Below are 14648 nucleotides of genomic sequence, written 5' to 3'. Positions count from 1 at the left end.
TTCCTGATGAACATTTTCAGAGGCCCTGGTATTGTCAAGTTGACAGAAATAATCACTGGAACTTAACTCTGTCAACTTGACACTCAAACATTTATATAAGCCATAATGTCCCATTCCTCGTCCCAATGTCTCATATTTACTTCAGAATACAAAATGATATTTATCTTTAAAAATTCTTGATGTCTTGACAATCCCAATATTATTATGTCTCTTTGAATGTATGTGTAATCTGTTTGTAGGGGAAACTGGGAGATCAGAAGACAACTTTGGGGCTGGAGAGATGACTCAGAGTTTAAGAGCATTGGCTGCTTTTCCAAAGGTCCTGAGTTTAATTCCCAGCAACCACATGGTGGCTCACAACCATATATAATGAGATCTGGTGCCCCCTTCTGGTGTGCAGGCATACATTCAGGCAGAACATTGTATGCATAATAAATCTTTTGAAAAAATAAAAATAAAAAAAGAAATCCTAAACGTCAGAAGACAACTTTGTAGAACTGGCTCTCTTCTACTCCCTTTGCATGGCTTCTGAGGCTAATATCAGGCCATCAGTCCTGTGTAGCAATCACCTTGACTTGCTGTACCATCTTGCAAGTAATAGATCTAATACTCTAACACTTTAAAATTAAAAGTCTGTGGACCTGCACGCATGTGCACATGCACACAGGGGCATGCGCGAGCACACACACACACACACACACACACACACACACACAAATTTCTAATATATGATAGCACAGAATAAAATTCTACTTCCTACTCTATAATGGAAGAATTTTGGCACCTCAGAGAGTCATTTAACTGAAAACCAAATCTAAAAATATAGCAGAATAAACACACAATTCCAACCAAACCACAACATTTAGCATCTAGGGTTTACACTGCAACAAACCAGGCCCCACAAAATTTGGGTTACTCTACTCTTCTGACCAAGTTTATTGTAACACATAACATCTTTCCCTTAAATAAAACTTACTTATGCATAGCATTTTCCTTATTGGATGTCTAATGCAAACACAGTATGCTGGAGTTCCCAATGAACTTAGTCTTGGCCTTTACAGCTTCCAGGACCTCTTTAAATGACTCTAAACATGCCTTGCAATGCTTGTCATTAGCAATGTTCCATGACCTTTGTATCTTGTATTTTTATGCCTTTAAGGTAAGCACCATATGGATTATGTTGCTAAGAACTCCTACTACATTAGGATGGGGTATAGAAAATCTGGATCACTATCATAAAAGCTACTGTGAAATGATGGTTGGACACAATTTTTAGGGTACTTTTGAGTAACAAGGAGCTCTGGATTTCTTTGTTTAAGTAGAATTGGCTTTCAGGAGACAGAGCCTCCCTCCAAGGGGTAGAGTTTTGCCTGTAGGTTACTTTTCATATTTTCCCAGTGTGCAGTGCTACCTTTTTATTTTAACACATTAATCTTTTAAAACAATAAGAGCTGTCTAGTTGTTTTTATTCTCCTTGTCTGAAACCTTAATTTTGCCTACATGCCTTTCTTTCATCAAACAAATTAGTCCTTTAGCTTCTATTTCAACCTCCCTCAAGTTCTAAGAAGAACGGCAGAATTAAGCTAGACTCTAACCCAAAATGTAATACAAATGAGTATTAGCTGAATAATCAATAGCATCTTTACTCCTCCATGGTACCACGTAAGCAGGGCTGCACAAACTGCATTTTTCTCTGTATACCCATCTTCCAAGCTCCAACTAGAAAAACCATTAAACTCTGCTTCCAACATTCAATGGCTTTTCTTAGCCCAAAGTTACAAACTATTCTTTATGCCTCAGAGAAAACAATTTCAAATGCCTAAAATTTACATCATCTTGTTAATCACCTTAATAGATCTATTTCTGTTACCAAATTATTATCTTAGTTCTTTCTCTTGTTACTGTGGTAAATATCTTTATAGATGATAGAGTTGATTTATTCACAATTCTCTACTGCCATCCATCATTTAGGGGAAGTCAGAGCAGCAGATCCTACAAGTACCTGGTCATACCACATGCAAAATCAGAAGCAGAAAATAATGAGTAAATGCATGCATGCTGCTGGTCAGCTAGCATTCTAAAAGGAGAGGTACACCAGGGAATAGTACACCCCCCAAATCTACATGACCTCCTACATCAAGTAACATACTTAATCTCTCACAAGCCACCCTAGTCTAGATAAAATTTTATTAAGATTCCCTTCTTCAGTTTCTGTGAGTTCATGAGAGCTTTGCTCATATGAATCTAGAGAGTTTTGTTTTCTTGGTGTTCTCCCTCCACTCTGGCTACTACTCTCCTTCTTTCTCCTCTTCTTCTGGATTCTCTGAGCTCTAGGAGTACAGATTTAATGGAGACTTCCTTTTTAGGGCTGAGTGACTAATGCATCGTGCACAAGACCTGCACGGTTTTTCATCAGATCCTTTACTTAAAAACTATGGAACTATTTTGTGTTTTATGGGATTTCCAGTGAGAAAGTAAGTGAGTCTCTAATTCGTCTGCTCTTTCTTTTTTTTATTGAGTGTTCTATTTGCATTTGAAGTGTTATACCCTTTCCAGGTCTCTCCTCTGGAAACTCATGTTCCCATGCCCCCTCTACCTGCTTCTATGATGGTATGCCCACCCACCTACCCATTCCTGCCTCCCCGCCCTGGCATTCCCCTTCACTGGGGCATCGAGCCTTCATAGGACCAAGGGCTTCTTGAGGTCTTTTCATACTGTTGTCCTCTCTCATCCAACTCTGAAGTTATCATTTTTGTTTTATTTTATTATATTTTATTTTGTATATTTTATTATTTTTAATTAATTTATTTTTACAATCCATATTTCATGCTCTGCCCCTCTCCATCCACCAGCTGACTGCTCCACATCCCATAACTTCTCTACACCCCCCCTCTCTCCACGTGGATGCCCCAGGCTCCATTCTACCTGACCTCTAAATTCCCTAGAGCCTCTAGGCTCTTGAGGGTTAGATTCATCATCTCTAAATGAACATAGACCCAGAAGTCCGCTACTGTATGTGTGTTTTGGGGGCCTTATATCAGCTGGTGTATGCTATTTGTTTGGTGGTCCAGTGTTTGAGAGACGTCAGAGGTTCAGATTAATTGAGACTGCTGATCCTCCTACAGGATTTCCCTTCTCCTCAGCTTCTTTCAGCTTTTCTCTAATTCAACCACAGGGGTAAGCTGCTTCTGTCCATTGGTTGGGTGCAAATATCTGCCTCCGATTCTTTCAGCTGCTTGTTGGGTCTATTGGAGGGCAGTCATGATAGGTCCCATTCTGTGATTACTCCATAGTCTAAATAATAAATAATGTCAGGCCTTGGGACATTTCCCCTTGAGCTGGAAACCACTTTGGGCCTGTCACTGGACCTTCTTTTCCTCAGGATCCTTTCCATTTCCATCCCTGTAATTCTTTCAGACAGGAACAATTATGGGTCAGAGGTGTGTCTGTGGGATGCCAACTCCATCCCCCACTTGATGCCCTTATCAATACAGTGACACTGGTTATATTAGGAGAGATCTGATGTTCAGAAGTTGTTTATCAACATTTAATGGACTTCATACCCACAGATAATTTGTTTTGTTTTGTTTTGTTTTGTTTTGTTGGTGTTTGCTTTTATTTGATTATACTTGGTGGAAGTTTTTTTTTGTTTGTTTCTGTTTTTGTCTTTGCATTGCTTTATTTTGTTTTATTGACTTGGTTTTGTTCGTTATTGTATTGGGTTTTATAGTGTTGAGGTTTGTATGATTGTGAAGAAAGAACGTAAATTTGCATAGATATGGAGGGGGAGAAGACCTGGAACGACTTGTGGGAAGGAAAGTATATAATCAAATAGATTTAAAATTCAAAATTTATTTGAATGAATAAAATTACAATATTAAAAAGGATTCCCTTCTTGAAATGGAGAAATGGATCTAGGAGGGTGAATGGTAGAGAAGGGGACTGGGAGCTTTGGAGGAAGTGGAGCTATGGTTGCAATTCATGGTTTGAGAAAAGAATAAATATATAAATATATTTTTTAAATGGCTCTCTCCTCAGATGATTTTTAGATTGTTTCAAGTTGACAATGGAAACCCTTATAGATATTAAATATATATTTAATAAAGTTTATTGAAGTAATATCATTTAAATGCATTTCACATTTCTCATCTAAGAGAGTTTAATTAAAGATGAGTTAGAGATTTCCAATTCCCAGAAATCACAAATATTAGTAAGTTTTTTTTCTGAAAAATCCTATTTTATAGTGTTTCTTTAGCCAGAATTTTGTATGGCTTTAACTATCCTAATTGTTAGTGAAGTCATAGAGTGCACTCTTCAAAAACTAGAGTCTTGGCTAGCGTTTTATTTCTGTGATGAAACACCAGTGCCAAAAGCAACTTGTTGAGGAAAAGGCTTACTTCAAATTAGATTTATAGTATATAGTTCAGAGAAGTCAGAGACAAAACTAAGGATAGGAGCCTAGAATCATGAATGGACATATAATTTATGGAATAATATTGCTTACTGGCTCATTCCTCATTGCTTGCTGTCTTAGTTATGGTTTTACTGCTGTGAACAGAAACCATGACCAAGGCAACTCTTATAAGACTGACATTTAATTTGTGCTGGTTTACAGGTTCATCCTTTCAGTCCAGTATCATCAAGGCAGGAGCATGATAGCATCCAGGTAGGGGTGTGTAAGTAGAGCAGAGAATTCTACATCTTCATCTGAAGGCCACTAGAAGACTAACTTCCAGGTAGCTAGTACTAGGGTCTTATAGCCCACATCCACAGTGACACACTTACTAAAACAAGGCCACACCTCCTAATAGTGCCATTCCCTGGGCCAAGCTTATACAAACCATCACACTTGCCCAGCCTACTTTCTTATACTACCTAGGACCATATGCCCAGGGATGGCACTGCTCATAGTGGAATGTCTTCTTCTATCAAACATTAACCAAGACAATATTTTGCTGACTTTCCTACCAGACAATATTGGAGGAATTTTCTCAATTGAAAATTTACTCTTCCTAGATATGCCTAGATTTGTGTGAAGCTGACAGAACCAACCATGAAAAAACAAACTAAATAACTAACAAAAATCAGCATATGTATGAAACACTTCATCAAAAATAAATGCTATGGTTGGTCTTAGAGCCTGGGCCATTGGTGTTCTTTTCTCTTGTGTTGATGTGTTTGAGACTCTTTCCTATTTTTTCTTCGATTAGATTCATTGTATCTGGTTTTAAGTGGAGGTACTTGTTCTATTTGGAATTGAGTTTTGTACACGGTGATAAAAATGGATCGGTTTGCATTTTTCTACATGCAGATGGCCACTTAAGCCATCATCATTTGTTGAATATGCTGTCTTTTTTCCACTGGATGGTTTTGACTTCTTTGTCAAAGATCATGTGACCCTGTCTAAAGGAAATACAGGGACAAAGAGTAGAGCAGAAACTGAAGGACAGGCCATCCAGAGACTGTCTCAATTGCTGATCCATCCCATATGCAGCCACCAAACCCAGACACTATTGTGGATGCAAGAAGTGTTTGCTGATGAGAGCCTGGTATAGCTGTCCCCAAGAGGCTCTGCCAGAGCCTGCCCAACCATCAGACTTAGCACAAGGACCCCCAATGTAAGAGTTGGAGGAAGGACTGAAGGAGCTGAAGGGAATAGCAACCCCATAGGAAGAACAACAATGTCAACTAACCAGACCCCCGTGTTCCCAGCTCCCCAGCTCCCAAGGGACTAAACCATCAACTAAACATTACATGTGGAGAGACCCATGGCTCTAGCTGCATACATAGCAGAGGATTGCCTTATCAGACTTCACTGAGAGAGGAGGCGCTTGGTCCTGAGAAATCTTGGTGCCCCTGAGTCAAGAGTGGATCAGGGGTGGGGGGGATACCCTCATAGAGTCAGGGGGATGGGGAATGGGATGGGGGCTTGAGGAGACAAAAACAGGAAGGGGACAACATCTAAAGTATAAATAAATAAAATAACCGATTTGATTTTAAAAAAAAAAAGAAATAACAAAGGGAGAGTTGTAGGGAGTGTTATACAGTGAATGTGTGTTGTTGATATGACCATGGCCTCAGACCCATTTAAATGACAAGACCTTCCCTAGTTTAGACTCAAGGGAATGGTAAAACCTTGCCCTCATCCTCATCATAAAACATCTCATCCACATATAGATGCAGATCATATATAAGAAAGAATCACAACTTCTAATTCCCTGATAACTGTAGTCTGATATTGCTCCATTTTTAGGAAAAAAAACTATCAAAATTAGTTCATGTCTTTAGTTTTTCAGTTATATACAATAAACAAGCTGATAATAAACCACATGAGGTAGTTGATATATCTCCATCAGTGTACAGATCATTAATCCCCATTTTTTCTTTTGATCTTAAAGTATTAGCTGGGACAATAAGTCAAGAAAACAAAATTAAAGAAATAATTAAATAAATATATTTTAAAGAAAATATTAAAGAAATAAATAAGCAGAGAAAAATTCAAACTAATCCTATTTGCACGTGACATTGTATTATATATAATACATACATAAAAGTTTAAACAGAAAAATATAGCATAATAGTAAATCAACTAGCAAAAATCAAAAGCTTTTCTATATATCAACAAGATATATAGAAACAGATAATGGACAGATTTCCATTCACAATGGCTTCAAAGATCAGATGTAGGCTCGGTAAAGATCTTTTTTCAATCTTTTGGTTGCCATTTAGCCCTTTGCCTTACAAAAACTTTTCAATTTTAAGAGATCCCATTTGTCAATAGTTGATCTTAGAGCCTGTGTTTATTTGATGCAGCATTCAGTGGAAAGTGGATTGACTTCCAATCCAGAGGAAATCTCTGGAAATCTGTCAATCTTTGTGTCAGTCTCTGGAAAGAAACACTGGGTAGTCTTCAATATTAGAAAAGATAAAACAAAACAAACATAATATAGGTGTGTCCCCTGTAAATATCTGTGTCTCTGAGAAAAGGAGTCAGTCCTTTCAATGCCAAGGTCCTAAGCTTTTGAGGTCAGATTCCTTCAAAATCCAAGTTGGTAGGATTTTTTCTTTTTTGAGGAAATGAGTAGATCATTCCATCTATGGAATCATCATAAAACTCCATAAATGGAAAGTAAAACTCTGAATCGTCTTGAGTGCTTTGACCATCTATCTATGCCTTAATTTTTCTCCTATTTTCTCCAAATTTATTGTCCCTTTAAAAAAAACTAAGATCATGTTGAAATTATAATGTTTTCATGTTACTTCCCCAGTTCTCCAAATTTTCCTTCAAAGTACTAAAATACAACTGCCTATCTGTAGATAGAGCTTGTTCCACTTTTTATATTCAACACCTAGAAATGTTCTTTCTCTAACCTTTATTGTAAGCTCCACTTGGAAGCATTCCCTAATCTGACCAAGGTAGTTTCCCTGTAGTCAGGTTATTTGTCTGGATACCACTTGCTGTGCCCTGTATAGCATTGTTATTGAGGTGTTACTGAGGTGATGTGGAGCAAAGAAATAACAGACATTCATATGTGAAAGCTGCAATTGGTTGGGTTGTGAATGCTGATGGAGATGCAACAGTAGTAGTCTGGACACTTAGCATATTTATTTTATGTACAGCTGAATGTAGAGATATATTTATTATATGGATCTGAATAAAAATGTTAAATCATCTTGCTAGGGGCTCTTTGTATGACAGCAATCTCAGGCATCAGATATCATGGACAAGTGAGCTGTGGTTCACACACCACACACTGGCAGCACTGGCTCACCGACAACAGAACGTGTCAGACCTTGTAATTACCATGGGTTCAAGACATGTCACCCGTGATATGGCCTTGTTAATGCCAACAACACATATTTACTCACAATGTCAACTTCTTCTTACACAGGACACTGTGGAGCAAACTTTTAGAAGAAATTATAAGCTTAGAGATATTATTATACTGTACTTACTCTTAAATGATATGGGAAAGTTTACTATGAAATTTTATAAAAGTTTATCTGATCCTGACCTACATGTTGCATTTTGGTTTTAGACTATGAGGCTAAAACCACATGAACTATGTTCAATCACTCTTGCAAAGCAAGATTATGAATGCCTTTTCATCCTTTCCTTGTGTTCTATAAACTCCCTCACTAAAGCAAACACTTTCTACCAGACTTCAATAAATTACATTCAGTGCCCATAAAGTCACTACTTTTATCAAATCCAATTTTTTTTAGTAAATTGCTCATAGTGCTCTTTCTTATATCAATTTAAAAATCAATTTCTCTAATACCTTCAGTATTTAGATCCACCTTATCTTATGAAATCAGAGCAATCAATCCCTTCATTTGTCCCTCAAATACTTTCCGGAAATTTAACATGTATCTTTAAAGTACACTTTTATTAAACTAAAATTCCTTTATATTAAATATGCTTGGGTAAACTGGCTATCAGAACCTTAGCCCTTTAGTTGGCTTCCTTTAGACATATGGATACTATAAACAGCAGAACATAAAAGGAACAATAATTTTCTTGGCATTGTCTCACTTTTGGAGAATATAGCATGTAAGGTGTCTAATGTGTCAGCACGAAACCTGCAAATATAACAAGAAGTGCACACATACAGACAGAAATATGTATCCATATCTAGTTTTGAGGTAATATCACAATAAAATAAACTTATTAGTATCACAGGAGGAAATAAGTACAGCCAAGAAAATGTTTCTTTATAAAGCAGGACCTGAATTCTTGAAGGAGCATTGCCTTCATACTTACATTTGTAATGTAGTACCAGCATTGAATTGATTTTCCTTGGAACAATGTGCAAAGGCAAATACATTTTCCTGCTGGAAAGCCAGATTTATTTCAACTTTGCACCTTTTCAACTGTATTTTTATTTACTACGAGAGCTCCGGAACATTATTTCTATCTACTTACAGCTCACCTGAGCACATGCCATGGCACTGAAATACCCGTGTTATGTTGAGATGATGAAAAGAAGCAGCAGAAGCCTTAGCAGAATATACAAATCTGACTAAATTAGTTCCTGTACCTACAGATTCATAGCAAGACTGCAGCTTTGCTCTCTATTTGAGAAAAAAAAATGGCAAACAATCTGAGAGTTGGCCATAGATAAATTAAAATTATTTTTATATAGGATATAATTCCATATTCTGGAGTTTAGATAGAGAACAGGGCAGGACAAAATAGTAAGAGACATGTCTTCTTAGAGGAGCATGGTTTTTTGTTTGTTTGTTTTTGAAGAATAGTTCCTATTTGAATAAAGTATTGGTCCAATATCCTAATCTTTTATACTATTGGTTTTTTAGAAGTCGATAAGGGACTTCTTACAACTTGGGGTATGGAGAAATCTCTGTATTCTCAAGTTGCTCTTATTTGGGAAGTGAACTTGTAGTTTTGTATGTCTGCTTGCTCGTTTGTTTATTCATTTATGCATTCAGTTACTTTGCATATCAGCTGAAACCCCCTCCATCCTGCCCTCTCCTTCCAGAACCATACTCACACCTCTGTCTTCCCACCCCACCCCTTCTTTTTTCCTCAGAGAAGTTGAGCACGTCTCCCCATCCAGTAGGTAACAACTTGACCTGGCACAAGTTACAGTGTGACTAGGCACATCCTCTCCCACTGAGGCCAGACAAAGCAGACCAGCTAAAAGAAAGGGATCCAAAGGCAGGCAACGGAGTCAGAGACAACCTCCACTCCAATTATTAGGGAACCTACATGAAGAACAAGCTGCACATCTGCTACATATGTGTAGGCAGTCTAGGTTCAGCCCAAGCATACTCTTTTGTTGGTGGTTCCATCTTTGTGAGCCCCCAAGCGCCCAGGAGAGTTGACTTGTAAGTCTTCTTGTGGTTTTCTTGACATGTCCAGATCCTTCAAGACTCTGAGCTCTGCCAAATGTTTGACTGTGGATCTCTGCATCTATTTCCATCAACTGCTGGGTAAAGCCTCTCAAAAGACATTTGTATTAGGCTTCTGTCTGTAAATATTAATTATTTCTGATGGATCTAAGTGTAAGAAAGTATGATAACCCAGGCAGTGGTGGGGCATGCCTTTAATCCCAGCACTTGGGAGGCAGAGGCAGGTGGATTTCTGAGTTCAAGGCCAGCCTGATCTACAGAGTGAGTTTCAGGACAGCCTGAGCAATACAGAAAAACCATGTCTAGGAAAAAAAAACATCAACAAACCAAATAACCCAAATAAAAATGGGATACAGAGCTAAACAGAGTATTGCAAAAGAAGAATCTCAAATTTCTGAGAAGCACTTTAAAAAGTATTCAAAATCCTTAGTCATCAAGGAAATACAAATCAAAAGGAATCTGTGATTCCATCTTACACCCATCAGAATAGCTAAGTTTAACATTGAGTCCCATTCTTAAAGAACTAAAAGAAATCAATGACTGCTGGAAGTAGTTGAATTAGCTTTTCTGATTATCCAAAGCAAAGCCGTCATCTGTGAATTGTTATATATACCTAAGCAACAAAAATGATCTCAGTATTACATATATATTACGCATAGCATATATATCAATGTATATAATACTCATAGCAATAGTAACCAAAAACAAAGTGTCTATTAAGTTGATACTGGGAAAAGTCATAAAATGGTTTGGAAAGAGGGTGCATAGATGAAGGCTTGGATGGAAGAAAAGGTAGGGAGGAATTAATGTAATTCTATACAGATTTAAATTTTTTAATAAAAACAAATAACAACAGATGCTTATTAGATTATTTGGAAACATTTTGGAGATTCGAGTTACCTGGTATGTATTTTTGTTTGACTATTGTTGAGTTCCCTAAAATACTTCAATATTTGCACAATATGAAACTTACCTTAGTCTTAGTGCTACCAGAATGTTCTAGATAATACAGAAAAAAATTCCAGAAATATATCTCATAATAGTTTAAGATGTCAGGCAAAGTCTAAGATTAGGATTCCAGCTGTTTCAGTGTCTTGTGAAGACTTGTTTCTACAATGACACACTTAAAATATATATTTATTTCTAGAAACTATTGTATAACTATTATATCCCTCCTATACCCTTTCTACCTCTGAAACTTTCTACATACCCTTCTTTCATGGTCATTTTTTTCACTATTGCTACATACCTGTATGTGTATGCATGTATAGACATGGCTATACAGTGAACCTTTGTTTGTTTTCAGGGCTGACCTCTGTATTGGATCACCAACTGGTGTGATTTTTCTTAAAGAAAACTATTTTTATTAGATATTTTCTTTATTTACATGTCATATGATTTTTCTTTTCCCAGTTTCCCCTCCCAGGAACAAACAAACAAACAAACAAAAACAACAAGAACAGACCCCTGTTGCCTCCCACTTCCCCATGCCTGCCACCCTACCCTCTCCCACTTATTGGCCCTGGCATTCCCCTACACTGGGGCACAGAACCTTCACAGGACCAACATTCTCAAACTTTATTAGTATTTATTTGTGTAAAGCCTTCCAGGTTTTCCCTCAACTCTTTTATCTTGTCTGTTCTTGTTGTTCTTGTTCAGCTCATGTTTAGGAAGTCATGTTGGTAACATTTTATAGGAGTAGCTTGTGACATTTCTAGGAAACAAAATCATACAGCATTTCTCTGATCCTTAGGCTTTTAAAATCTTTCCACCTCCTCTTCTACAGTGATCCCTGAGTCAAAAATGGTGGAGTTGTTTTATAGATGCATCCATTGGGACATGGTTCCACAACTTAGCATTTTGATTGAATGTTACAAAGAAGAATATCTTTGATGAAGATTGAGTATGACTTTATGGATATAATAACAAATATTTACTATTGTTAGAAATTTTGCTCGTTTAGTAAATTAGTGGTTGTTTGTTTTTCTGCAAGATCCATGATACCACTAGTCCTGGGTATTTAGATAGATTTACAATCCCAGGCACAATTTCCCTCTTAATGAGAGGGCTTTGAATCTAATTAGAGAGTTGTTGGTTACAGCCAATGTTTATCAACCACTACTGCACATGTAGTTATGGTGCCATGCTAGTCATTGTTGTGGTTCATAGGACTCATAGATGAGTATGTCTGTTGGGTTCTTCTATTGGATACAAGGTCTCATTAAGAAAACCTGGTTCATTTGGAAGTCATATTTATCAAGCTGGACTAGAGTTCATAGAAATCTTCATGTTTTTCCTCCACTATGTTGATATTAATGTCATGCTCCAACCTACTGGTAAGATGACACTTAAAAACATGTTATAGTTTTTATTCTTTCCTTTTTCATACTATGCGAATTTCCTATAATGTATTACTAAAACTTGCTTTCTCTTCCCTGTAACTACTCCTAGATTAGTACACCTTCTGCTTCCATAGTCACCCAACATCATGTTTTCCTCTAATAATATACACATACACATACACACACACACACACACACAGAGAGAGAGAGAGAGAGAGACAGAGACAGAGACAGAGACAGAGAGACAGAGAGATAGAGAGAGAGAAAGAGAAAGAGAGAGTAACAGAGACAGAGACAGAGACAGAGACAGAGACAGAGAGAGACAGAGAGGGGGGAGAGTGAGAAATCTGGTTTATGCTGGCCATTAGATTCTATTCATGAGAACCTTAACTGCACTGGAATGTGATTGGTATACCCAGTGTCATTTTACTGAAGAAGACTGATTTTCCATCTCTCAAAAGCTATCAATCACAAATAGCTTTTGGATAAGAGTAGGAATTTGTTCCCACTTCTGCTCCATGCTGGGGTTTTATCTGACTTTCAGTTGTTCAGGTCTTATGCTTACTATCATAGTGTCAATTCATATATACATATGTCCACCTGTTATATCTGAAAATGGTTGTTTCTTTGGAGTAATCTACCACATTTTGCTCTTACAGTCTTTCTTCACCCCTTTCCTGAGACTTGAATGGAAGATTTCCCATTTAGAACAGTGTGCTCTGAAGTCTTTTACTATTCTACACATTGTCTAGTTCTCTACGTGTGTTGTTAATTATCACCTCCTATAAGAAGCTTCATTGATGAGAATTTAGTGGTATACTAACCTATTGGTAGAGCAATATGAGATTAGGCATTGTTTGGTTGCTATGTTCCTTAACCATAATAATAATAATAATATGTTTTCCCTTAGGACCATGATCTAATGCGTCTTTGGTTGTTGACATTAGTAACAGTATCAAGTATCAATTCCATCTCATGAATTAGGTTATCTATATAATTATTTGGCTACTCTCTTTCTTTTCTTGCATTCTTTTTTTATTCTTTATTAGATATTTTCTTTATTTACGTTTCAAATGATATCTCCTTTCCTGGTTTCCCCTCTGAAAAAAAAAAAAAACAACAACAACCCTATTCTCTCCCCACTTGGCTACTCTCATATTATTCATTCCACTATTGTACCAATAAGCATTCTCTGAAATGGATAAACATTATTTATTCAAATAAACATGAAGGGAAAATGGCCAAATAAGTTCTAAGTTACTCCTCTTCATACTCTTAATAAGACACTAATCTACTTATGAATTGGGAGTGTTCTTAATCGTTTATTCTAAGACCTCTCTTCAAATAATAACACAAACACATTAAGTTGTAAGAAGAATTTAAAAAGAACATTCAAAAAACAAGGAAAATATCTGAGATAGTGATATCCTTTCACATTCTGATAATAACTATTTAAGGCAAATGAAAAGACTGTCTTTGTTAATAAATCTTTAAAGTACTATTGTATTATTCAAGTATTGTATACCTATAAAAGAGATGAATGTTCAAAATATATCATGATAAAGTCCATGTATAAAGTCTTTAATAGATAAATTTGTTGATGTTTTACTTTTATATATAGGAGGTATTCATATAAAGCAGATGCTAATAAGGCATTTAAAACACTATTTATAAATTATTTTATTATAAAATATTCTGCATTGAACATATTCAGATTAATCTTAATTAAATTTTCTAGCTAATGGCAGGTATATATAAAAGTAATGCCAGAGAGACATTCAAAAATATTAATGATAGTCTCAGAAATTTCATGAATTTTTTATATTTATATTTATTTTTGAGTTAATAAATATAATTTCACCATTTTTCTCTTCTTTCCTTTTTCCAAATCTTCCTATATTCCCTTCCTTAAACTCTTTTAAATTCATTGCCTCTGTATCATTAAAAAAAAGTAGAATATACACAATAAATAGAAGAAATTAAAATTTTCTATACCACTCAGTGGATGTGGTACTTTGAGGGATAATGCCATCCATACACTTATATGTTTACATTTTTCTTAGTCCTCAGTGAATCTGTTTCACAAAGATTAGATTTTTTTCCATCATTGATGGAAGTTGGATTTATGTTTTCTTTTGGCTTCTCCTTGTAGATCAAGATGTGAATTTTCAACTCTTCCTGTCACCATGCCTTTAGTCCACCATTATACACAATAACCTTCTGAAACCATGAGTTCAAATAAGTGATTAGTTTATAAGTCTCCTTTGTCTTTTTTATCACAACAATAGAAAAGTACTCATACAATGTTGATAACTCAGTATACTCTGTGTATTTACCTTCCATTTTCTGGTCTTCCCTGTTTCTCTTCTTGCATGTCACATTAATAAACTACAACAAAAATACTAGCACATCAGGTTTTTAAATGCATGGATG

Source organism: Mastomys coucha, chromosome X (genome assembly GCF_008632895.1).
Source record: "Mastomys coucha isolate ucsf_1 chromosome X, UCSF_Mcou_1, whole genome shotgun sequence".
Taxonomy (NCBI): Eukaryota; Metazoa; Chordata; class Mammalia; order Rodentia; family Muridae; genus Mastomys; species Mastomys coucha.
Note: the sequence above shows the minus strand (reverse complement) of the source record.